Source organism: Bombus impatiens, unplaced genomic scaffold (assembly GCF_000188095.3).
Source record: "Bombus impatiens unplaced genomic scaffold, BIMP_2.2 scf_0969, whole genome shotgun sequence".
Taxonomy (NCBI): Eukaryota; Metazoa; Arthropoda; class Insecta; order Hymenoptera; family Apidae; genus Bombus; species Bombus impatiens.
This window is the reverse complement of record NT_177388.1, coordinates 735,486-763,279: the sequence shown is the minus strand read 5'-3', so window position 1 is coordinate 763,279 and position 27,794 is coordinate 735,486. Positions and strand designations below refer to the sequence as shown.

The following is a 27,794-nucleotide window of genomic DNA, read 5'->3' as shown; positions in this document are numbered from 1 at the left end:
TATATATTAATTATTTGAAATAAAGTAATAAGTTCAAATACATATACATATTATACACGTATAAAACTGATCAATAAAAAAGGTACCGTATTTTTTAATAAGACAACAGCAAGTAAAAGATTTTGAGCTTTAGCAATGTTTATGTCTATCGGTGTCATTCGTGGAATTTTACATCCTGAATTACCATTTCATTTAACTATCATTTAAAACGACTACAATTTACTCCCAAATTCTTCTCTAAATTTATAATATTATGCACCATATACCCTTTTTCATTAAAACTCTCAATTATATAGACAATAAAGAAGTCGTCAGATCGAGAGAACAGAAATTAGCGATTCAAAGCATTGAAGGGGATTTGCATTTCGGCAACGACCGGCAGCCTGGAAATAATTAAGCTTCCAGTGACGTTGTTAATTTTCGACGAACAGACGCTTTCGTTCGGTAATGCAAATTTCGGAAAGCCGAGATTCTTCTGGTCGGAGCCGTCGCGTTCCATGGATATACGAACATTGTACTTTACGAGAGTCTTTCTATACGCGCGCGTCTTCTCACGAGTTTCGCCGCATATCTTATCCGCGCAAGGTGAACGAGGTAAATTTACGATCTTCTAGCCAGGTTTCTATTGAAAGAACACAGGCTACACACGCACGAGACCAAATGCACTCAAGAACCTTGTGTTTTCTGATTTCAGGTGAGTACAGCTGATCCACGAGCAGGCGACCTCTCGCTGCGTCCTCGAGTTACGATCTACAAGAGTGCTGAGTGCTCGACTAGATACTCGAGATAGGTGAAAAATTTTAATGGAAGGGAATTTAGTTATTTTTCACAGCGTTATGAGAACATTTAGAAAGTTCTCGATTGATGGGAACTTAGGAGCTGAGTGTAATTGTAGTAATAAACTTAACGCCGCGATGAATGACTAGTTTCAAACGTTACTTTCACGCCAGGAACTAACGAATTATGGTTTTTGTTGTTTTTGTAGGAAAATCTTATCAGTTTGAGTGCTTGAATAGTGAAAGTGAATAAAGAAATGCAGATATAGATAAATAAGTATGAGTGGTTGAATTGCATCAACCAAGTGAAGACAAACGAGAATACCTTATGGACTTATTTATTATTTGTATGATACTGTGATAAAAATTGCCTAAGATATTCACTAAATTACATCAAGACACAAAAACGACTCTCCAATTTTTTTATGCGGATACAAATCTAGTTAGACGACAGAATTTTTTAAATATTGAAGATGGATATAAATATATACATAAAATTCTTTCCATTGACCTAAAGTAAATATATGTATATATTTTTATAATATGTAATAACATATATAATATATATATTTATTTATTTATTTACTTTAGGTCTTTAGAAAGAGCTTTCTTATAGTAACAAATTCTTACAGGATTGCATATAATATATCGTGATATCTCAAGAATTCGGAACTATCAGAAAGAAATCAGTGGATTTGGAACGATTGTATCTTCTTTCAAATTAGTTTCATTTATCTGAAAATTCACGCGAAATAGTCATGATATCGTCTAAATACTACACCTTACTTATCGCGTGCGTAAAGATGGAAAGAATTACGTTTTATATCACTTAAAGCTAATATATTTCAACAGCGATTACATAACATTCGCTATTATTAACTAACTTCCAAACAACATATACATAATTCCTTTTAGTCACCCATAAAAATACTAATCTTTTACGATAACCGAAAGACAAAATTCACAATTCATTCCAGCGTAAAAGCATTATGTTGCAATAGAATGCAATAATTCTGCAAAACATTGCGAAGATACAGATTACGACACAGTTCGACACCACGATTCCGTGAAATTCCTGAGCGTATAGATGAAACAGAAACAAGATAACAAGTCACACAGTGGAGCGACTGCCACTTCGGCAAATTTCAGACGTTGACAGAAAAATTTACTGGCAGATTCGTATGCAGAGCTTGTCTGACGGCCACGTAATCTTCCAGTTGGAGTTCTTTTGCGATTGCCTGTCACACGTTCGAACAATACGTAATACAGACTCACAGTTTGAAAAAGCGCGTGCCAGTCGATTTTCGGCACCGAAAGGATGGAACAATGGCCGCATTGTCGAAGCTAGCGGTCGAGTGTTTCGCGCACGAACGACATGGAACTCGGCCGAGAAGTTTTGAAACGTGTAAAAAATTCTTGTCACCGTCTGGGATGTACATGCAAGGTGTTTCGATGAGAGCTGTGAAGGTTAACAATGGGTACAGACGTGTTGTGCAATGCAAAGCAGAAAAAGAGTTATTTGGTAGCATTCCTCTAAAATTTTGTTGGTAGAAGTTGATCAAAAAGGAAGAGAAATTTATTATTGATATCCGTATCATTTATTTTATACAAATAAGTTTATACAGATAGTTTGTGCATCGGAAGTTCATACTCTTCCTACTGCCTAGTATTTTTCGTATGCATAATAATAGTTCAGGAATTCATGTAGTCAGACACGAACCAAAATTAATTTAAAAACACTTAAATAAATTCTACTGGAATTTTACTCTAATATCAAATTAGCACACGATTTAATACACGTAGTGTTGTGAAAGTCATCCCAAATGTGTTATCACAGTATACACCGTAGCACAATTGAAGTTAGAGAGAGCCGATATAAAGTAGGACTCGAGCAAATTTGAAAATTTATCAAATACGCACGCAACAAGGTAATGTTTGACTTAATATGTTCTAACGTTATTTTCTTCAGTACGAGGCCTTATACGAAAAATCTTTATTCTATGTTTCCTATTTATTCCTGCATATTATAAAGTGATCTTCTATTGATTATTTACTCAACACGGGCGGGGCATCCTGAAACGCGTGAAAAATTCTTGTCATCATCTGGAACTTACATGTAAAGTGTTTTGACAAGAGCTGAAGAAGTGAATAATACTGTATTGCGCAACGCGAGACAGAAAACGGATTATTTCGTGGCATTCCTCGCGGTTTCGCGACAATAGCGCGTTACGTCGGCACCGGGTCACAGACGACGTCCTGTCTCATGAACGTGCAATGACGAACCAACGAAGAATTCCACGACGAGCAAATAGGCTCCCTGGCGGATCTCCCACGAGAGAGGCTTTCGGTTAACGAGCGGCCCGCCCCGCTCGTCGAATATCGTTGCAACCAGATGACAAAAGCATCTGGAATCCCGGTTTCATAACGTTCCTTGAAGCCCGTTCTTTACTACTGTCGTTTTATATTATTGTCAACTGGAAATCGTAGTCGTCGGAGAGATGAATTGTTTAGGGTGGAATGTGTGAGATGGAAATTGTGGTAGAATTATGCAAAGTGACAGGATAGAGGATTAGTATAAGCATTTTATTGGATTGATAGTAGCGATGAGTATTTTGTTAGATGAACAAATTTTTCCATCAGAAATAAGTAAAAAATTTGGTTGCTATCTGTATATGAATATCTATAAAGCAAAAATACTAAAATACTCCAAACGGTGAATACAACTTAGTTTGTGAGTAGCATTCTCTTCGAAAACTTATCTCTCGTTTTGCTGAAATTTCGTACGTATTCATTCTACTGTCAAAGAGAATTCTAAAGAACTTCCGACATACCAAACAAAAGAGCACGTTCGGCGTTCAATTTCGTGTAAAGTATACTGCAAGAAAACGAAATTCTTCTCGATATAACTTAAGAATAGGTAAATAATTGAAATCGTTTAAATAGATATTTCATATGTTATAAGCCCTATCCAAGATATGATATATATTATCGCGCGTATCGTGATTGGTATCGATCAATACCAGTTCTTTATCTTCCTCAAAGTCTCATAAATCACGAAATTTCCGTTCGACTCATTTTGCGATTTTTCTATATCGCGCCCTGCTATATCTATCAGATCTATCAGAATTAAAACAATCGACCATAAAGAAACTGTCATCCCACACGTAGCATACAAAACCACATAAATATAAGTAAACACGTGCATTGAAACATGATTCATATTCAGTCATCATACTCGTTGAAACCTATGAAACATGTAACGAAAGTGGCTGCAGCCCTTGTAAAAAAATGACAATACGATCGCTACAAAAATAAACTTTACCGCTTTGCTTAGAGTATATCCAAAGAAGTTAACAGTCGAAACGAGTCACTAAGTAATAGACAATCAGGCACCATCCATAGCTCGCTCCATTCACTGGTCGCAATTGCACAATTAACCTCTGCGTCCTACGCGAGCTCGTAGCTGGAAAAAAGTCGTTTCCACGGAGAAAGGGGATTCAATCGGACTCTGAACCGTTGATCAGCCGTAATTGAGTAATCATCGTGACGCCGTGCGTCTCCTACACAGTACACGTCTCAACACCCACACTGTTGGAACGACAGGGGCAAAGGGAGCAGTTTCGAAAGCCTCGGGGACATAATTGCGAGCAGCGTGTTAATTGTACGCGAGGCCGTGATTGCACCTGGTCATTGGTGCGCTTTGTCGGCGCGACACGACCGTGTAATAATGTATCGTAATGCTTACAACTCGTGCAGATGTCAGATAGGGGTGTACAATCAAGGTTTTCGCTATTCTGTGCAAGCAGAGCGAAACAGAGCGTGGCCCGTCGAGATTTACTATACTGTGTGTGTACCTCATGTTTCTCTTCTGATTGTGAGATTATACGTTGGATGGTATGAGGAAAATTGTTAGTCTTCTAGGATTCTCGATCTAGTTTCCATGTAATGGAATTTGTTTCCTTTGTCGATGTACTCTTTTTTTTTGAAGAAAAATACATACTATAGTGAATATAATTTTTCCAATTCAGCTAAGAATGCTAGTAATAAACAGGACTATAATAACTAGATTGTGAATTTTTATGCATGATAAATTTGAAGGTACAAAACCAAATTCATGTCTAGGTTCTATTTTGTAAGCTATATTCGCAAAAATATGAATTTCGAGGAAGGGTCTGTTTACTAGGAAATCCTCAAGGATCTCTTTTCGCTGTTGCTGTAAACTGTAATTAAAAGAATCTTAGGAATGTTTATTTGATTAAACAATCCTAATTGGATTGAATAGCTTCAATCAAATAGAGCTATTTTTATAGAAATATCTACTCTATCTTTGTAGTGATATCACGAGGGTGATAGAGTTTGCAAATGTTGAGGCTATAGTATTGATTGCGATTGAGGAGCTGTTCTTAGGATACACGAAGGATGGTTGTTTGGTGCCTAATGGAAATTTGGCTGCACGTGGCAAGAATGTGTGTTTTGCGTAATCTTTAAGAGCGCAATGTAATCGGGAGTCGAGACAGTCGTGGTAGATAGTTGTTCGTGATTGTTCTAACTACGAGAGTGTAAGTCAAGCGCAAGCTAAGAGTGACGAAACTTTTGAGAAAATCGAAATTATTTTAGGTATTATTTTATTATTAAATAATTATTGTACTCTCATCGTCTTATTATTATATGTAAATCATATTATTTTATTTTAATAAAATAATGGAGGATTTATTAGACGTAGGAAAGGACACTTCTTTTTTTTTCAAACAAATCGTATCTTCAATTTTAAACGTTCGAATATTTCCAATCATTAATCTTATCAGTGATTTAGTGATTTTCTTTCTATTTTCTGACTAAATAAAGTGGACTCTAAATCTAAAAATACAGAATTTGTATCTACATCTAATACAAACATTTACTATATGATATGTATTCAAACTATCAAGTACCTATTTCATCTCGATACTATTTCTCCTATAAACCTCGAACAGTAAACTACATATCATACGTACTCTTCTCTTTTCAATGAACATTCATTTCACTCGTAATACCAGTTAACATCGTAATTGCGAATTTCCGTTACAGCAGAGAAATTAGAGTCCAAGACATAACGGGCAATGTATCGCGAGCTGGGGGACGTTAATTTCCCAAATATTTTGGCATGTGTGCCAGGTGATAGAGCGTCGTTTCGTTGGAATTTCACGGGACCGCGACAATTTCCTGGTTCAAGTGCAACTGTCGAATACGCACGGCGAGCATTCCACGAGTCGCGGCAAGAATTTAGACGACATGAAAACGAGCCGGACCGACGCATCGTAGCAGCGTATTTATGCTCAGGGCATTTATTACGACACGACGTTCTGCATCTAATAACCTCTGTTCCACGGCACAGAGTCGCGAACAGACCGCGATACTTGTTCCCGTCGCACGCCCATGGCCCGTTACTCTTCTTCCTTCTCGCTATATTTTCACGTTCATGTCCCCGTCACGTGTTTCTCATTTTCAATTGTGCTTTCCACCTCGTTTCACCCCGCACTACCCACGCACACGCCACACAGTTTCTTCCCTTTCGAACGTTCGAGGCATGCACGCCGTGTAATTAATGTCACGGATGACTGTCACGCGCGGGGAAATTAAACTTGCGAAAGATTGGCCGGCAGCGCGATCATTTGTCTGTTCCGCGGGTACCTCATGTAACTTGACTGAACACTGAGAGGGATATTAATGCGGTTCGTATTTTATTTGCATAATGCGGCATGTTGGTATTGTAGATTTTTGTTAACGATGGAAATCTCGAGAAGAATAAGTTAGAAAAGTACAGTCTTCGGGAAGAACAGAAATCTTAAGTATCATCTCCACTGAAGCAACATCGAGTAACAACTTTTTGTTGCTGCTCCATGTTTATTAAAATCATCGTTGTATGTTGCCTCGTTGTGAACAAAATATTTCTGTAAATTGCTATTTATTGGATATGTTTCGAAACACGCAGCAGTAAGCGGCGAGAAAATGTCGCTCGTTGTTGATTCAGTAGAAACGAAGACTTAGAACTACGGAGATCTTATCTCATCGAATTTTTGAAGTAAGGATTTGAAGAGGTTTTGTACGTGGATTAGTATTCTTTGAAGTGTAGCGGATCAAAGAAAGACAAATTCAATTTTGACAGATTAATTTATCATTGTACTTATTATTTATTAATTGTTATTTATTATATCATATACGTATTAGTTTATGTACGAAGGGCATGTAAATGGTCTGAAAGTCAGGAACGTAGTAGTTGTAGATTAAGATACGATCTTTCATTTAAGATTCGAATTTATTTTGACAATTTATTAGAGGGAACCTAAAGAACCAAATATTTCACACATCGTAAACATTATCATCATTTGTTTCAACGAAGAACATGTTCAGAGCTGTTGACTTATTCACTGGTTATCACAAGCCTAACAAGTACGCGTAACTAATTTACCAGTCATAAATCATCGAGCATTACCGCGCGAACCTTACACATTTTACCGTCAAGACTAATCTACTTTACAGAAATCCACCTCCAAAATATCTATTCGTACAATCAATATCTATTAAACATTTTAGGATAAAAAAACGCACTAAAGGATTATATTAAAATCTAAAAGGTTTACCGCTCAGTCTCACGTAATTATTTATCCGACTGTAGAGTTCCATTTAACGTCATCAATTTACTTCGTGTTTATAACTCATATTATGACTAATTTGTTCCAGTGAAACTGGAAGATGCTTTAAATTTCTAAACGGAGTGGTTTAAAATCGAACGGTATTCTTGAAGCACGAGTATTCATTAAGTGCACAATGGTCGTATAGAAGTGCACAATGATTTCACGTCAGGTAACGTTTTCACGTCATTTCTCTCGTTGCTCCTCTATTTTCCTCTCGTCCATCCGGTCCTGTTTCTCGCTCATGTAGCGCAGCTTGTTTCTCATCGTTAATTGTTGTCCGAACGTCGGGTTGAACACGAATTTCGCATAACGAGCGTCGCATGTTGCGAATGAATAACCACAACTACATACCGATCCACCACCGTCGATCATTATAACAATGAAAATACAATCAGTCGCAAAATTTTCCACAAAAATAACAATTTCCATATCTTTCTTAATCTAATATTTTACGAAATGAATTTATCGCATAGTTAGCGTATTCTAGGACTATTCGTATGGAAATACCTACTTTCAAAACAATGCAAGATCTGCACAAAATATTAACATAATCCTATAGCTCGATAGAAAATAGATTTTTGTTAATTATATTTCTACAATTCTACGACACATAAACTCATATTATTTTTTAGTATTAAGACAACTTCATAGTTTATCATTAGACTGCTAATTCTAATGCATTTGTGGGGAACTTCAAGATACAAAAATATATAAAATATTCAGAGTATGGTGGTACTTGTAATAACATTTAAAGGATAAAGTATATTTCTACTCAAGTTTTATTTTCTCACTTATATCGGCAAAAATATAAATTTGCATAAATGCGTCTGATTATACATTAACCTGATTTAATAATCCCAATATTAAATTCTGATAATAATTAGTCCCAATGAACATTGGTGTAATGTCTCACAGACCTTGTTTCGAGGTTTGGTTTACGAGCTACAATCAAGTATATTGTATATTTTACTAACTTAAAGAAAGGCGATTTTTAAAACTGAATATACAGGGTGGTTGGTAACTGGTGGTACAGGCGGAAAGGGGGTGATTCTACGCGAAAAAAGAAGTCGAAAATATAGAATAAAAATTTTTCATTTGAGGCTTTGTTTTCGAGAAAATCGACTTTGAATTTTCGCTCGTTACGCGTGTACTTTATCATGTCTCGTTATAACGGATCTCACTGTAGATTTTTAAAAAATTAAAAAAAAAGAATTAAAAAATATGTTTATTCTATATTTTCGACTTCTTTTTTCGCGTAGAATCACCCCCTTTCCGCCTGTACCACCAGTTACCAACCACCCTGTATATTCAGTTTTAAAAATCGCCTTTCTTTAAGTTAGTAAAATATACAATATACTTGATTGTAGCTCGTAAACCAAACCTCGAAACAAGGTCTGTGAGACATTACACCAATGTTCATTGGGACTAATTATTATCAGAATTTAATATTGGGATTATTAAATCAGGTTAATGTATAATCAGACGGAACGTGAAACCGTTTCTGACGCCAACACGACTAACGGCACTTGTTTCACTACATATTGTACGCAATTTCTCTTCTACACCGTCTCTTTTCCGTTCGCGTCATGTCACGCGTTTCTCACTCTCGATCATGGTCGCGAGAGGAACGCATCTTTCGCTTCCTCCGAAGCTTGTCGTGTCTAATTATTACAAAGGAAATATTGTTCTATGCTCGCCATTCTGCCGCGGAATTTGCTGTTCCACGAATTCGCGCGTACATGAAGCTTTGTGCACCGTGGGTCACGCGTGAACTTTTAATTAAAGCAGGAAGCGCTTTTGGTTAGGCTAACTATTTCTTCTTTCTCGATTTATGTCTACATTTTATTATTTGAATAGGATTATTGATCACTGTGTTTCATTAATTTTATTTGGCTAAAATTAATAGACTTTTCATGTTTAATAATTCGAAATGAAAATGTTGTATCTTTTTTACATAGCAATGAAATTAGAGACAGGAATGGGCTATCACGATATCTTGTAAGATTATCACTAACAAATAACAATATCTTTAAAGAACAATCCATTTTCATATATCTCGTTTTTTTTTTTTGCAACACGAAGGAAGCTTTACGAATTATGATACCAAGAAACTCTTCTTTTAAGTTTTCTTAAGATCGTATAAAATATTTAATATCTCGAGGAATATAATATACGATGCAGCTAGGAAACGTTCCGGATGATACAGGTTTAATTTCGCAATGAGATAGCGGTCAATTTTCGACTAATTTAATATTCCAGTATCGTTCGGTCGTTTTGGTTTCCGGTCCCACTGACTTAAAAGTAAAGTCGACAATACACTTCATGCATAATTGCGTTTATATGCGTGCACGTGGCAGATCATAGCGCGTGTATGCACGTTTATCCATAAAAAGAATTTCGATGACCCAGATTTACGGTTAAATAACTCGTATCGTTGCCTTCATCCCATAATTAACTCACGGTCTTTAATTGTGATTTATCAGAATTTACAAAATTCCCGTTCTACTTGATCGATCGTGTATGAGATTTGATTGGTTTCAGCGATTACGATTAACCATATTAACTCTCAGAATTTCCTGCTGTCGAAACTGAACGTTGAAACGCTTCGGTTACGCTAGTTTGCCCGCCGGTTTCGTGCATAATAATGAAGCTACAAGTATTAGGTAACGGTGTAATCCAAAGAAAATTGTACAAGAACTGGCCTGAAGTTGCAATCTGTTAAATAAGGTTTCATGCGGATGTACAGGGTTATTTCGCAAACTGTTGATAATATAGAATGTTGTTTAAGTAAAAGTTGTCTGGTTAGCAAGAGAAATGTGATGTTGGAGAAATCTAATCATCGGGTTCCAATTTTTTGATAATTGCACGTGCACGTAATTACCATAGCACAAATTCTGACATGCGTTTAGTAACCTGAATAAAGTCATGCTTCTTTTTTCAGGCCAAGTAATCGTTTCTGTATGTGAAATAATTTAGAATGTCTTGTTTTATTTCCAAATTAATTTCTTTTAGGCAATAGGCAAGTAGCTTGTGAAGTTTATTACATTGCTTTTCATATAAATACTTCTACGTAAACAACTTATTATTCCAATCAAAACTGCGATTACATATTCCTAAATATAAATTGTTGACTTTATATATCGTATATTTTTTCCCACATTCATTACTTTTATTCTATATTCATTAAGTATTCTATATCACTGGACAAATTATTCTGAATTATACCTGTTACATCATTTGAAGCATCTAATTTCTTAAATTGAAGAAAGCGCACGAAAAAATCGTTGATTTTCTTGGTAATTTTTCCTTTCAACGTTATACCAAAGTATTTTTTAAACAGGAAGTATCTTTTCGTTCGTTGAAATGAAATCGAAGTTATAGCGTAAAAAATCAAAAACCATAACAGGATTAAATAAAGCAGCAAACTTAATACTTTCAACTGTGAAACTACCAACCAAACCGACAGCAGATCGATAAATTAAACCGGTGAACCCGATTCCTTTTACTTTTACGACAAAATCGACGCGGCGCAGTTACATAAACGCCAACTCGCAATTTACTCGTAATTAATTCATTCCACGGGGGCCACGGATCGATCTGCAAACTTTAATTACGAGTTATCTGGTTTATCGTCTCGATTACATTGTCCCGTGGCCGATCATGCGGCCACGATCTTGCTCGCACGCTCTATCGCCGTTTATACGATCTTTCCTAACAACTGTCTCTCTTTCTCACCGTGTCTGGTTACTGTAATATGTGCATCGCGTTGGAGGCGCATACACGAAACACACGCCAAACTTTTCATCCGCGCCTCGAACGTCGCGTCGTGTGCACTGTTTGTTTTACCACGAACGCGCCGAAACGACGCCTTCGTCGTTTATTCTCTCCGCTCTTGCTTCCGGTTCTTTCCAACTATACCAATTTGTTCGCACGTTATATCTATTGCCAGCACGATTCACGATTTACAAGAGATTTATTGGGTGTTGTGTCTACGGTTGGATTGTCCGAAGTTTAATTTTGAGGTAGTTTCGGTGAAAGTATCGCATATTGTACTATTCGTTGAGTGGAAAATTGATTAGCGAAATATGACACGTGCCACAAAATGTTTAACTTTTCTAAGATTCGTAGACGCGCGTCACTGATCTTTAAACATAATTATTTTGGCGACGAAATGAAAATACGTGTGTTCTATGTTTCAGCTTGTGTGGCGAAAAGTGACCTAATTACGCTATTAACGAACGAGAATTGAAATACTTTCGCTATCAAACTTTTCAAAATTGGAACTCTAGAATCTTGGAAACCGAAACTTAGATTTTTAGAATTGGAATCTTAAATTCTTTTCACTAATTTCATTCGAGTATTTATTTCCTTTGTAATTTCCATCAATTATCACGATATATACGAGACTAGCACGTGTCTCAATAAATATGAACGGAGGTGTACGTCAATGAATGTTATGGTCCCCGAGATTTACACTACATTGACTTAGAGGAAACGCACAGCTACTGCATGCGTATTTATCTCGAAGGTGGTATGGTTGGTTTCATTGAATTGTAAGGTTTTTGATGTTTCGACATTGGTTTCGTGGGCCGTAGAATTTTTATGTTAATGACTTTTGTTTAAGCGATATGGCCGAAGGCGACATGTTACATAAAGTTGTTTCATTGAATTTGTAAATGCAAACTATATTATTAACAAATTTGTTCTTCCCTTAAATAAGCATGTGAAGTTTTTAGCAAAAGGTTATTGTATCGCAGGATTTTTTGAAAATTTGAAATCAAATCGCGCGCTGTAAGTTACAAAATTTATGTTGCAAGTTACAATTGTGTAATAGATCTAACAGTAGAAGCAGATATGCTATATTCCTATCAAACTAAAGATAGCAAAGTGGCTAACGTAAAAACGTACAAGTTACAATTTTAAGAGAATTCATGATGCGAATTACAAAGTATCTAGTTTCTCACAAGATTACATTGAAAAAGATCCGCAAAATTTCAGATAATCCTTTTTTTAAAGTAGCTTCGGGAAAATCGGCATAAATAAAATTATTAGATACAGATATTGATTAATATGAAGGATCACCGCGGTAGTAACACACCGTGGTAGTAACACGTTGCGCAGAGCCGAAGAAATTGTTAAGTGAATGCATGAAGCTCGTAGTCACCACGAGAATCGCCACTGCGCAGCCGTGAGCATAGAAGTGGGAGATACCTGAAATATGAAATAATTAAATCCTCCTCAGTCATCCTCCGACCTTTGCCGGTGATGTAGTGTTGTGGCGTTCGTCTTCTGTTCAATTACCTTCGCGTGACATTGACGATTGCATCATACGATCGAAGAAGTATCTATCAGTGTTGTCTTATCGTTGACTCGATTTCGTATCAGAAGTTTTCGTTTGACGAGTTTGATAAGTCTTTCATAAAAGCAGGAACGCGTATAAATTTTTAATTCGTTTTCACAGGAACGCAATAAAAAATTTTGGGGACTTTTGTTTTGGTGGAAGTGTGGTTTATTTTGGAGTGCATTATGACGGCGTATCCCATTGAATTTGGCTGTCTTTAAAAACGTGAGTGCTTCATTATGATTATTTGGTTTATGATTTATGATCATTTTAATTTCAATGTATCTGTGTTTTGATATCTCAATTATTTTGAAATCTATTTTCATTTTGAAACAAAGAAATATAAATGAAGAAACAGTAAGCAAGTACGCCGTATTGCTTATCTCTGGGGTACGATATGGAGTTAATATAATTAAGACTACCATTGCCTGGCATGTTTTTAAAAACAAACGAAGCATAGTTGCGTACAAAGTACAGAGTAACAGTATTGCTCGATTTACCTTCGTTTCTAAAGATGTCAACACACTATTTTTAGTTTCGTAACAAGAATTTCCGTACAATAAAATATACATTGCTACTTTGTTTTGATTGTGGCACAACTCAATAAATTTCAAATTTACTTTTATTGTATACAAAGTTTACATTACGTTTCTACTTTTATCGTGCAAAACATATTTATAATTCCATCAGCTTTGCGTCAGAGAGAACGATTATTACTTATGCTGCTATCAATCTGGTCTTAATATTACAACAACACTACCTCATCTTCGGTTATTTTGTAACGCAACAAGCGGAAGGTAGTACTGTCTTCCCGAATAGTGGCATATCTTGTGTCATGCGACCCTTATAATGTCGTTGGGATGGCTCGCGAATATTTTCTTCGTAAATTTTAAAACGCCTCTCTTACATTTCTTGAATCGTGTCACTATCAAAGCAGGGCAGCGTTCTCAAATTTAGCTTATCATTCACATCTTCAATAATTTCTCATTAGCACAGAATTTCTTGTAATTGTTTTATAAATTTTTTACGATTATATATGAACTCAACTTCACCGAAATTACTTTAATTCAAATTTCTTCTCTGTCGTATATCATTACACCACTGCTTATCTAATCTTTCCTCTTGCACAAATATATACTCGCAGATAAATGAATCGAAAGGTGAGATTACCGTGTGGGGCAACCAGCTGGGGAATTTGAAATCGGTTCGATTCAGTCTCTCCAATCGCCATTAATCGTTCTCAAGCAAGTATTCGCATAAAATTAACGCCTGTTGCCCGAGTAACGTTCTCGTGGGGCGAAAATCGTGGTCGAGCGTTTGCCTCTTTTTCTTTTTTTTCTGTTCGACTGGAAAGGAGCTACGAATGCCACGATTCGACGTTTATTTGCACGCAACGCGAGATACTGGATGATTTTAACCGGCGGTTCTTGCAACTTTGTCAGGCCTTCTCTCCTCGTTTCAGCGCATTATGTTAGAATCGAACTTCCAAGAGGCCGCGAATCACTGGGCGGTCTTTCCACCCACGATTAACCGCGATCCACACTCCTTTTCGTCGCACGCGCCGCGTGTGGTACGCTCGTGACCGGCTATTTCGTAAATTGGATTAACGGTCGTGCAGGCCGGATAATTGACCCGGCACGTAATTCGTACGTTCGTTCCTCTTGGCCCTTTGTTGCGCGTACCCTCCATTATTCTCCGTCTCAGATGCTTGGATATACAATGTATTCGCTCGTTTCTCGTTTACATTTTTACATTTTGTTACTTGCCTTCCTTTCCTTTCGAGGGCAAAACTTCGAATTAATACAGTAACGAACACAATTTTTATAATGCAATTTCATTATTACAATTTCATAGTAGATCTAGATAATTGTGATACATCCATATGTGTATTTTAGTTTCAAGTTGCACCTTAGTTATTCCAACAAAGATCCGAAATGGTTTTGAAAGTGTAACATTACTTTCCAACAAATTATTTCTCACATAAGAAAACATTGAATCCTAATTATTGCCACGAAAAGGTATAATGAAACTTGGAATGTAATAAAGTTTGAGAAGATTGCTTGCGAGAGTAAAGTGTTTTAGGGTACTCGGACTCGATAAAACACAAAGTCAATTAAAAGCAGAAAATCTGAAATTCCCCTTCAATTTCATCGGAGATAATACGCGACCTAGAAACACTTGGATAAATGAGCAAAACGAGCAAAATCAAATTACGTGCTCGCGAAATCTCGATTTCCTCTTCTTCCTTGCGATTCGCTAGTAGTCGTGATTCCTCGCAGCTGTTATCCTTGACGAGTTTCTTGTACACGTGCGCGGAAACGTGCCGTAGTCGCGATTTCAGCGTAACAAAAGGAGAACGAAAGTTGCACGCGAAAAGCTTCATAGAAATCTTCGGCGTGTGATTGATACGCGATTGTTTAAAATTCTCCTGGTCAGCACGTTTTGCCTTTCAAATCTTATTTGGCCTGCGAACCATGGCGTTAGTGGCCTCGGTGACGCAGCTAACCGTACAATTTCGAAAGATTGATCTGAAATTTAGCGTGTTCTCGCCGATTGCTTGAAACAAGATCTAACTTTTTCGTTGAAACCCATAGTTTACACGGTTCACGTGATTTTGTAATTTGCTTGAAAATTGGCTACAATTCGGTAATCTTTGATTCATAAACGAAATTTCAACATAGTAGAGTTTTCACAGATAGCTAATTTTTGTTACAGAGCATTCCACTATATCTATATTAGTCAATATTGCTATAATTATTAAAGCGACTATTGATTACTAAAGTGTAATACTTGTACTCTCTAAGGAAATCAAAATGAGAAACATGAAAATATATGTAATATCTTACATAAAATTCCTTGTGTATAAAATTTCTATGAAAAATTAAGTAGTCATTTTTATCTTTCTGATAATTTTAGTGCTAATTTTTGCTATGAGACTGTTTCGTCTTCGTCATAATCTTATAAAAAAGCTTCCTTATGCTGTGCTCTAATAAAGCTGCTTCCAGGACAGCTTTACAGTTTCTCAAATAGTTGTGACATCAACACGTTGATACTTCGTATGAGGTGTCAATGTTTAAATTTTCTCATTAATAAATTAACTAAGTAAAACTTAAAGTTGCCAGAAGAAGAAGAAAAGCAAAGAGCTAACCGCCTTTGTCTACTTGAAATTCCGCCAATAGGGTAGGAAACATAATTTTTCCGCGTGGCACCTGTACAAACGGCGAGCGCGCAATATATCAAAGTCGTTAGAAATTTTCGATGCAAGTTACGAGAGGCGGCCGCTGTCCACGCGGGTCATTAATCGGGACTCTGCGAAGTAATTAAAGTCGCCGTCACTCGTCCGTGTGGTATATTTAATCGCAGAACGCGCGTTCGTGTCGAGTTGTACGGTCGCGGGGCTCCGTGTGTCGAAATGCATCGTGCAAACACGAATGAAAAATCTTTGCCCTGGCCGCTCACCGCCATCTGTGCAAAACTTGGATATCGTACTTATGCTACTGTTTATCAGAATCCAAAGCCTTAGCCAATATGTAGTAACAGTATGTGAATGTTACCAAAATGTAAAAATTAATAATGAATTAGTAATCAAAAATAATAACTACTGTACTTTCATAGAATCGTCAAGGTATAAATCTAAACTACCTATCAAACAGCTGGCAATAATCTATATTTTACTATTGAGTATACAACGATATGTACAAAAGTAGAGTCCCTGCAATTTTTCAGGCACAAATTGCAAACTTCAAGTGCACTTGCAAATTTCAACACAAATTGCAATATTAAAGTTTTCAAAAAAAGTTTTACTTAGATAAAAAAGTCAAGGTGATCTCTATATTTCTAAATGGAACAATACATTTTTGTATACATCATTCGATACGTATTTTAATTCCTTACAAAAAAGTATTAAGGTACTTGGTCGGGAAATGATAAGTTTAAAATATATTTTAACTGTAATATTGTGAAATTTATTGTGTGAAAGATAAGAAAAGATAGCAAGCACATCTTAATTTTTGTTTTCGTTGTTTTTCGTAGGATAAGTTCTACAACATTGAAGTTAAAATATTATTTAAGCTTTAAATAAAATTTAATCATTTTTCGGAACAAGTACTTTAATACTTTTTTGTGGAGGATTAAAAAACCCTTTGAATGGTATATATAAAAATTATTTGCTCATTTTTAAAAAATAGAGATAACCTTAATTTTTCATAAAAGTAAAACTTTCTTAAGTTCTTAGTATTATGATTTGTAGAAAGATCGTGAGACTGATTTTTAAACCACCTTATATATACACTACCAGTGGCTACAGAGAAAAATGACAAAATAAATATTATTTTACAAAATTTATTTTAAAATTCGCAATCGTTTATATGCTATCTATCTATAACAAATATTTATACTTAAGAAAATAAGATCTTCTTTTTTCAGGTATTAAAAACTCTGTGCCTGACTAATGAAATTGAGAATTTTGTACAAAATGGTGATAATTGGTCAATTTGACTGATCAGAAAGAAGAAAATAAATGCAGTTTGATTTATCCGTAATTGTATAATTGAAATACATCTCATCAAAGAATAAGCAGGTATCCAAATATCTTTGAGCGGTAGTACATGTTGAACATACGTATACACGAAATCCAGCTACCGGTCGCGCAGAGCTTTCGTTTCTAGCCGCGCTGGTTTTCATTGCGAATTGCGCAAGCGATATTTTCCTTTCCTGGTGTATCGCCAGAATAAAAATTCCCTCGTTTCGAGTTACAACACGTCGAATGGGAAAACGGTGTTAATATTGACAGCGAGTTTCGCACGAAATACGAGTTCAACGTCGCATTGCGACGTTACGTGACTCTAATAAAGGGATTCTATCACGTATCCATCCTCGTTTCACTTCCGCTTCGACACGTCGCGAGGATTAGACGTTAGTGAATTCTTTCACTTTGAACAAACTGTAATTTCTCTCTGTTAATTTTTTTATCCGGCTTCTGTGTTATTAAAAACATGAAACAAGGTGGCAATAATAACATAGATTATGTAGAATTATTATGATTTACTTTAACCTTTTCATAATGCAACACGAAAGAGGTTCGGGAAAGCCATCGCGTATAGTATTATAAATTTCACTCCTTAAGTTCCATCTTTATTTTTAATGCCTCGTGTATTTTCTACAAAACCTTTGGAATATCTATTTTTTACACCCGACAACGGAAATATTAGAAATCTTGGCAAAGAAAAAATTATTCTGAAAATCTTCGTTATTTTATTATATTCTCACAGGATTAACGCACGTATATTTACATCAGTGGTGTTGCATAGATAAAGTGAATGTCTTTCTGAAACCAGTTTAGGAGGAAGCGGTTCGGGGAAGAGTAGAGAGCTCATAACTGGATTTTAAAATTGTAGCACGCAGACAGTAAAATTAGGGAATCGTTACTATTGTAGATAAAATACGCGAACATTCTACCAGTTCTATGGTAACGTGTCTTTTCGTCTAGTCAATCGTGCAGTTTACGTAACAACCGGTTACGATTTCTTTTCCGGGTAGCCAGCTGACCGAATCGTAGACGTCACTAATCCCAGGGAAATGTTGTAACGGTAGCTTTGTCAGCGCTCTAATATTATAATTCGAAGGAATAAACGTAGAAACATTGGAAAAAACTAATACTGTTAAGGTAGCTTTGAGCAGCTTAACGCTTTCACTGGTATCAGGACGTAACTAGCCCATCTTTAAAATTGTATATCTTGTTAAATGCCAGATCAAACTATAAAATACCAAAACATAAAGTGTTTCAAAAGCGTCTTTATTTTAAATAATAACGATTCTGACATACTATTCACTAGATACTCTTTTAACTTTCCAATCATTTTAACGAATCACCTGAAAGACAAAGATACAGCAATTATGTCAGTAGTATGTAACTGATTAATGCATTACCGCAGTATATATGTCACTATTAATGAATGTGTTCAAATATAAAAGAACACCAAATATATAATATAAAATTATAGAATATTATATATAAAATATTACATTATTAAATATTAATTTTTCTCTGTAACGTCTGTCTACTGTATCTTTGTATAAACGTGAAATGCTGGAAATGCTCGTATTTATAAAAGTATGAGATTTCATCTTTAAAAATACCAGTCGACGTTCCTATTTTTTATGTGTAGAATTGCATCATGCCTTTTCGACACTGCAGTGATGCAAATTTTTCAGGAAATACAGTAAATCAGTATCACGATTCACACGTCGTTCGCCAGTAATGTAAGGCCATCAAGTTAGATGACTCACTCGATATTCTCGTGTAATGTAAGAAACAATAGCGGAATAAAAGCTTTTTATGTGAAACACGATTCTAAGCCATATTGTTGCATAATCTTGTTTGTTGTTTTTAGCCTGTACAAATTAAATAACAGTATAGATGCACACATAACTATATGAAACTCCGGATCATTGGTTATGTAAATTCGTGACATTGGCTATCACAACTTGTCGTTGCTTTTTTCTTCAACCAAAAAAGACCGAAACAGTAAAAAAAATTACAATTTTGACATTGTCTTTCAACTTGTCATTTTTTTTCTCTTTATAAAAGCATATACGGACAACAAAAACAAAATTATAATTTTGAGAATGCCTTTCAAACTTGAAATTATTTATTCAGTTTCTTTTGATGTTGAATCGATAAATCATGATTAATGTCCATTTAATCCGCGACAAGTTGAAACATCGAAGAAAAGAATCGGAGGTTAAGATCGGCATAGCAGAATCTCAGGTCGGTTCTTCGTAGCCGGTCGTCCTTGCATCGTAATGAAAGATGCAAGAGCTCCACCTACATCTGTTTTGTTGCCTCTGAAATGTCACGGAGAAAGGCCGCTTTACTCGCCAAGAACGTGCTGAATATGTCGACCCGCACCTGTGCGATTCAACGTGTTCTTCCCCTCCTTCGTGTCGTCTTCTCGCCTTTAAACGCTCCTACCATGTTCGAACCTTTGCAATTAACTCGGACGAAGGGCAATTTGCTAATGGGCCTGCGAAGCTGCTACACGTAAATTGTACGGGAGCACTGATTATAATAAATTGTATCGTTATTATGTTACACGAGTATCACGAGCATCGGAAGGTTTACGATATGTAAATGAAAAGCGAACAGCATATTTCTGTAATGGTGCGAGTAAGAGGATAATTTTAGAAGAAGAATTTTATTATTTGGAAAATATATTATGGATATCAGAATTTTATTATGTAGAGAATTTAATACCGGAATGTTATTACGTAGGAAATTTACAAAAACTTTATTACATAGAGAATTTACCATAGTTTTACCAAAATATTACTGAAAATTCTGCGACAAATAAAAATTGCATTCCTTAGATAGAAATTCCAGAAATATTATAATTAATTCGTACACGTCGAAAATTAATTAATAACGTGTTTGCAGCATAATAAGGGTTGAAATGTTCTCATTACTATATAGCATTATACGAAGCTGATCTCTGAACCGATTGAAAATTTACGTTTCTCGAGCGACTTCTATTTATTCTCGCTGTCAAAGTGGTTCGGTACGTCTCGATCTTTCCTTTCATGTAGCGCTCCCCACCATGTGTTACCTTCGAATACCTGCCACACGTGGTGAATGCGAAATTATCCACACTCCTATGATGGCAGGCGTTCGAATATCCTTTCGAATCTCGCCAATATAGCTGTCAATGTCGCGTTTATGTTTCAGACGTAATGACCTCATACGTTTCTTTTGCTGCTGACTTTTTGTTCGGATGATATCAGCCATCGTACGATCTTGCATATGACTTTTATTTTTCATCTTTTTGACTCTGTGAATAATATAAAATTTGAATGTTAAGGAATAAGTAACTCATAGAGTAACTCTGATAGTTCGACATTACTTAAACTCACGACACATGTTTTATTCGAATAATAGAATTTTTCGAATAATCAAATAATTTTGTTCTCTATAAGACAAGATTATTTCTAGACTGCGGATATTTATGCGAATTCATATTTTTGTAAATTTAGTTAAATACGTTTTTGTATCTTCAACCTTTTTATAATTACATCGTTGGCAGTTTAATAATTTTATTTTTTTTATATATTTACGTTCACTTCATAAATGGAAAAAAATTTTCGAATAAAATATAACAATTCATTCTTAAATTTTATATTATTCGATCGCTTCATAAATCGGTTATGACACTATTTGACCAGTTGTATGTTGTGCGAAAGAAAGATTATATTACTTGTTCGATTATATGGCTAATAAAGCAATCGAACCTAATTATGACAGGGTAGAAGGATCATTTCTGATTAGGTGAGCTTTATAACTGGTCGGTTTATTTTTATCTTTACCAACGGCAGCAACAGGAATATGAATGAAAGGAAGCGATAGGCAAATTGCCAAAGTGCTGGCTAATTATAGTTTTCGGGAGCGGAGAAGCTGGAAGGGTTCGATCGTGGAACATTGCCGTCCAGGAACGTCGTTCCACCGTTCCACTCGATTAATCGAAATTTATCACAAACGTCTTAATTTGCCTCATATTTTCGTGTAATTATCGGTCACGTGTGAAGCGTGCAACATTTTCGTCGCTCAAATATAAATTTTGCAAACTGTCAGCCTTAAATCTCACAGAGATGCTGCGACGGGATTGGATTTCGGAAAGCACTGACATTTAATATACCGTATAACAGGCTATATATTTGTTTTAATTGAGAGTTAATAAGGAAATATTCCATTGCTCCCTTTCTAATGGCCTTTTTAATCAAAAGTGTGATGAAGCTTTAAATGTACCTATTGTGATACATACTTCGAAATCTCCATTTCATTTATGTGTATGTTATAATCAGAATAATTGTAGGATTATTTAAACCATTCCATTAATTCATAAAATATACATTATTTTGATAGCTTTTTAATATTCTCCTTTAATTACTTGCAACATTATATTCATAATATATATCAATTATTAAATTGACTCTTTAAGTTATCTGTTACGTCCCGTAACCTTGCAATATACCAAAATCCATTCCTCGGTCAAGACGGCCACCAGTTGTACAAATACAATTAATGGGACCGCAATATGCCTAAAGAACTGTCAAAATTAAACATTTTTACTTTATCGTCAAGGCCCTTAATTGCTACAAAACATCTTTCAAGTCGGTGAAGTTCCTTAGGATTTTTGTTCAAACATAATTTACTTGCTATCATCGCTTCGAGCAGAATACATCTCAATTTGTCACTCTTCACATTATATTCTTTGAGAAAAAGTTGTTGGAATAAAGAATATATTTAATTTGTTAAATCAGTGTTATAATTATGCAACCACCCCTACTGTCTTAAACGAAATAGGGGATCGGCTGATTCGTGGCGTCGATTATCGTATCGTAACGAGAATTTACGACTCTCGTTGGTGCGCTCTACCGCGATCGTGTCTCTCCGCGAACGGTCGAACGTTATCATTTAGCAGGAATTCATAATAAATAATTCTCTAATAATAAATAATCATCAAACCCAAGACAGCATATTCGAGCCGACAAAAGCATTACAAACTTGCCAAACAACTTAATATGTACTTCTCTTATAATATAGTATAAAAGTCCAACAAGGACTAATTGTCAGTCGTCCCAAATAAATACACGCATTCGTTTCATCATAAAAACCCGCGTGCATTAGTACTATCTGTCAGAAATGATTTCGTACAAAGATGCCTGTTACAAACTTACAGCATTATTCCAATCCTCAGACGGAATATAAAATGAATTTTGATCGATGTATTCCCAATTCAACGTGGCGACGCGCGATCTCCGGGATCTGTGACGCGTTTTCAAGGTCCGGGTCACGTGAAAAAATCACGACGAACACACTGTTCGCCATATGGCGAACATGTGTTTACGCGCGTCGCGTTTCCGTGCATTACCCTAGACCGAAATACAAGTATAAGAGAGGATGAAGCGTTCTACATGGCCCCGATGTATTTCTGGCGTTAGCACGCGTGTTCTACCCTGAATCCTTCGTTGGTTTGGTGGCAACGGGGGTCGTAAAGATCGCTGATATTTCTCTTGGAATATACGTCGGCCACCGGCGCGTTTGAGGGGTCCGGATTCCGCGTGATCGCCACTCCGGATAAATGGATCTCTATCTTCTATAATTATCATTGGCTTTTCGGGAGATTCGTTAGATATTTCGGGGAATTTCGACACGCTAAGTAATTCGAGAAGGTACTACGAAGATTATTTTGTCACTTCCCTAATTTTAGATTCGTCTGGTTGATCAATGAAGATTTTTATCTAATATATAATTAGTATAGAAAAATAGATAAAATTAAATAGTTTATTAATGAATTAAATTTAAATATCGATGATACCCTTACCGTAGGATTTGAAGATTAGGGCAGACGTTTTATGCAGTAGCGTGAATTAGAAACGATTAACTGAAGTGTTTAGAAAGTTATGCGTATTATGTATATTGAGTGGTTGTAGAAGTTTAAATGGTGATTTTATCAGTCAATTAACAAGCAATATTCTGAATGACTCGCGGATTTACTTGCAATGAATTGCATGATAGGATGTTGCAACAGACTCTGGCATATTCAACGAGTTTCAATTTTGCAAGCTATCGCTTCGTAGCAATTCCTGCTGTGGGATACTCCCAGCATACTTTCTGGATATCTCAATGTACAAACTTTTGCAAATATATCTTATACAATATTTGTAAATTATAAATAAACAAGTTTACAACCGGTCTTTTCTTAGAAATGCATCGATTAAAACTTCAGGATGACTGGTTACTTTTGTTTCAATAGAACAGTATGATATAATTCCTATTTGATAGACAAGCATGATAAAAGTAGTATCATCTGTAAATGGAAGCGTATCAGACTATTTTGACAGTTCAATACAATTTGAAGACGTATAGTCCTGTCTTTCAGAGAAGACCAGTGAACCTTACGTAGAGATTTCGCCAACAATTTACTGCATTACAAACCGTCAATCAACGAATCAACGAACATCAATTGTATCATTGTATCAAGAGACAGATAAATCCTGAAAAGAGGAAAGTCCCAAATTTCGATGTCACTTTTGAAAGTCGGTCAATCGCGCAATAATATGCTTCAACGAATCAAATAACGATTGTGTTTAGACGTATAACGAAACAAGAGCACGATTTTTTCCTTAAATTACGATTGCACAAAATAAAGTCTTACAATAGAAGGCAGAAATTCATAAATGTCGCGTTATGCTGTCGGGACAACTGAGCAATTACAAGAACAATGTGGTGGTGCGTTTAATTGATAGTAATTTCACTCGTCGCGAAATGATGAAACCGGGAGGAACTCGCGATCCTTCGAATCGTAGTAAATATCTTGTCAAGCGTGGAAGGAAAATACATTTTCTAGACAATTCGAAAGTTCGTTGTCGTAGAGTTTCTCCTAAGTGGGACGTTCGGTTTAAAAAGCGAACACGCTACAACAATCGGTATCCGTTTCTCATGAAAAGCGATCGAATTGGGCGAAAGTGTTCGGCTTTTCACTTCTGACAGAGTAAGTATATCTCCATCATTGTGCAGGAAATTGTAACTTTTGAATTGGATAAGTTTGAAACACGATTGTTAATGGGGAAATCGTAAATAATTTTTATCTGATTAATGTTGGATATTATGTACAAATGGTAAAAAATTGAATACAATTTGATTGTTGATGGTAGAAAATTAACGAGTTTTCTAAATTCCTGTCAGTTTAAGTGAAATAGCGTTTCTCGTGAAGTATTTGTTATGAAGCATCGTTTACAGCGTCGACTCCCTTCTCTTTATGATTATTGTTGATTGGATGGAATTTATTGAATACACGATTGTCTCGAGACTCCTCGTGGAAAATTCATTAAATTGCAGTTTCAAGGTTCAGATCACGTTAACCGGATATATAACTGATTATATATCAAAACTATAATGCAAAAGCAAAAAACCAAAAGTAATAAAAATCTTCTTATCCCATTAGATAAACTTCTGTAAATTGGATGTATTTATCATTCCTGTTATATTGATGAAAAATTATAGGTAATTGAGAGAATCTACGAACTTATCCCATTTATTCGAACGAAATTTTAATTAATGCCCGCTTAACTGACCTTTCGCCAATTGAACTCACTTATCTAAACACGACCTGTTGACGAACAATAATAAATAGCGAAGAAAATCAAATTTGAATCACATAAATTGCGTTTACCCAAATAAATTCAGATTGAAGAATTCTACTATACTATTCCATATATGTATGAAGTACTATTAACTATCAACCATCAGGCCTATTCGTTGTATTCCATTTTCATGGAAACTATTTGCGTCGTCACGAAAACTCCCAAAGAAAACGTTACTGGCTATGCGATAATTGTAATAATAATCGTAAAAATATCCGGAGAAAACAGGGACGGATAGAGATCCGGAGTGCGTCGCGTCTCTTGACACCGATACAGCCGACTCGATGAAAATTTCTACCTCGATCGCAGTCGGTTGTCGTCGTTTCGTTTGCGTGGATTCGCACGCATCGCCGCTATTTCTTCTCGACCTACTTCTACGGCGACGATCAGCGTTAGTGGTGTGTGCAGGTTTTCTCTCTTCTCCGTGGACCGCGCGGCAAGTGCAAGTGACACACTTCGATCGCCGTCACTGGCTCGTGCGTGTCGCTTTCGAAGACTTCCGAAAAGAACTACAACGAAAGAATTTGATTAATGGCCTTCCTTCTCGCGAGGGTTGATCGTTATCTAAAGTAAAGTTATCGATTGCTGGATCATTGCATTCAAGATTCTTTAAATCGAGCGACTGGATGATATAAGATTTGAGATTTTCAAGTTGCGTGCTTGGATACGAAGGAATGTTGGAATGAAGGAATTAAAGAGGAAAAATTTATAGAGGATGTAGAAAAGTGTCGCTTTGTAGTTCTTAATAAATTATTCAGCATTTTGTCCGAAGATTAAGTTTGTATGCAGACTAATTTATAGAAAAAGGACGTAGAGTTTTGTAATATGTAATTTCTGATTATAGATATAATCAGATATGCCTACAATACGATATAAAAAGATTGTATACATGATGAATTTAAATATATAATATAAATAAATTCATTCAAATAACAGGATAGAATGTGATACAATTATAGTGATTGAATCGTAAACACAAAATTGCTAGTATAAGTTGGATTCGAACATACTAGATTTGCGGATAAATTACTGTGATTCAGGCCACTGAAACTAAGTTTTAAGAATCGAAGACAGCGTCCGAATAAAACATGCCATGTTCCACAAAGAAAGATTCTAGTTTTTCCACTTGATCGATCAAAGATCCGACCATTCCCAATGAATTCCTGCCTTTTACCCGTTCCCCTTGCACTTTCTTCGGTACCTGATTATCGTGGGAAGATGAGAAGGTTCTCACCGTGGCGTGGACTGTCCGTAACGGGGAAAGCAGCCAGTGTTTTCGATGATTTCTCGTTACCACCGGTGGCATTGATCTGACACGTCCCCTGAGACGCTCGCGAAATACACGAGCTGGCACGCAAAACACGCGGAAACGCGCGCGCTCACGGCATTACATAAGATTTATCTGGCGTTGGTTCAACGAGTCGTGGGCAGACTCTTTTTTTTGGAGAACGTTTAGAGACGCCACTCCATTCGTCGGCTAATTAATATCCGCGAATTAATCGCGATTTAATCCCCATGGACAGACGGTATTTCGATCCGTCGACGATTCTAGGACGTTTAGGACGTTGTTTTTACTAACTAAGATAATGCGATTTCCACGGTATTTAGGATGATATAGTGTCCTCTCCCAGACACAAAATAAAGGGTTTAAGTTGCTTGGATGGAAATTATCAAATTTTCCTTCCATGGAAAACTGTTATTTGAACGTTAGAGTCTTGGAAATCTCGTATCTAGGTTATTGGTCTATCTGTTGAATTACAATGTAATTGAAATTTAATTGTAATTTCATTGTGATTGGCGGTCTTCTAGTTGGTAATTATATGGTTGATTAATTGGTGTATGTTGCAAAAGAACACTTAGGAATCCACGGATTGCACTTTCTTCGATAGTTACCCAAGGAAAGACACAGGTAGACTTTTGCTTGATGATATATCGAGTGGAAAAGTACGAAGAAAGTTAAGGATCTCGGTAATTTCAGACGATTGCCGTCGTTGATTAACTGAGAGATGAATAATGGTGTCACCGATGACAGGGGAAATGAATAATACGCGACACGTAGAATTTACTTGAACTCGTAATACTTTGTGAAACCAGAAACATTATACTTTCATTCGAAGAACAATTAACTACTACTAATTGTAATACAATCAGGCAGAGAGTAAATTTTACGTGGAAAAATGAGTCAAAAATATACAGTACAATTTTTTTATTTGACGCTTCATTTTTAGAAAATTGAATTTAGAAGTTTGTCGAGTATACTTTAACTTGGCCAGGTACTGGCTAGATATAAATAAACGATCAACAGGAGGTTATTATACACGTGGAAATAAATAAAAAATGTACAATAAAAATTTTCCAAGTAAGACCTTATTTCCAAGAAAATATAGTTTAAACACATTTAATTACGAAGTGATCTGGTACATAACATACTGTAATATCGTGGACAAATTATCTAAGAAAGCCTAAGTGCCTACAGGCCAAAAGAGCCTGGAAACCTCAATGGACCGAGCGACCCGTCAATGCGTCGGTCCTTCGGTCGAATAGTTACGCGGAGAAAAGGCCTAACCATGGCCGCGGACAGTTGCGGAACACGTAGTGATGGGGCTATGAGAAAAGACGAAGGGATGCTTAAGGGAGAAAGACGAATTAACAGTCAGTAGTTAGTTGAGAAGTCAGAGTGTTGTCAACGTTGTCGAGGGCGTGAGAGAGCGTTGGAACCGCGGTGACGAGAGTTGTAAATTAACTATTTAGTTGTCTTAGTTATAGAACATTACTATATTTAGTTCACTTTAAATATCCATCGTT

General features: G+C 36.0%; 1 protein-coding gene across 4 annotated transcripts in view; it reads left to right on the top strand.

Annotated features, from left to right (window-relative positions):
* Positions 1 to 27,794, top strand: part of LOC100746831 (uncharacterized protein CG43427) — a 158,713-nt gene that overhangs the window by 72,265 nt on the left and 58,654 nt on the right. Inside the window, exon 1 of one of the 4 annotated variants that reach the window (XM_012391193.3) lies at positions 12,691 to 13,016. The exons of the other annotated variants lie outside the window; for them this stretch is intronic. The gene's annotated coding sequence lies outside the window, so the exon portion shown is untranslated. Of the gene's footprint in view, positions 1 to 12,690; positions 13,017 to 27,794 lie in introns of those variants that run through there. 4 annotated transcript variants of the gene reach the window in all.